This window comes from Chaetura pelagica, unplaced genomic scaffold, assembly GCF_000747805.2.
Source record: "Chaetura pelagica isolate M959 unplaced genomic scaffold, ChaPel_1.0 scaffold590, whole genome shotgun sequence".
In the NCBI taxonomy this organism is placed as follows: Eukaryota; Metazoa; Chordata; class Aves; order Apodiformes; family Apodidae; genus Chaetura; species Chaetura pelagica.
In genome coordinates this window covers 74,541-74,866 of record NW_009951804.1, presented here as the reverse complement: position 1 = coordinate 74,866, position 326 = coordinate 74,541, and the positions used below count along the sequence as shown (strand labels likewise).

General features: G+C 64.1%; 1 protein-coding gene across 1 annotated transcript in view; it reads left to right on the top strand.

Moving 5' to 3' along the window:
- The window catches only part of STX1A (syntaxin 1A (brain)), a 65,989-nt gene that overhangs the window by 65,028 nt on the left and 635 nt on the right, over positions 1 to 326 (top strand). The window lies entirely within an intron of this gene.

Genomic DNA, 326 nt, shown 5'->3' with positions numbered 1-326 from the left:
GGGTGCTGCTGCTCCTCCTGTGCTGGGCAGCCTGTTAGTGACGGCTGAGGATGAGGAGGGGCTGAGGGTGTTAGGGGTCCTCAGGAGCACAGTGCCCAGGCAACCTGCCACAGCTTCCCCGTCACCTCCAGCCAGAGCTCTCGTGTCCCTCAGCTGCATCTGTGCTTGCAAACACCTTTTCCTTGGGCTGCTTCTCTAACGGGGCCCTTCCCCAGGGGTGTGCTCTGCCAGGGCCTGCCTCCCCTCAGCCCTGCCCACCCTGTGGCCATGCCTGGCTGCAGGGCTCCATCCTGGCTGTGGGGCTCCATCCCTACTGTTCCATTCCT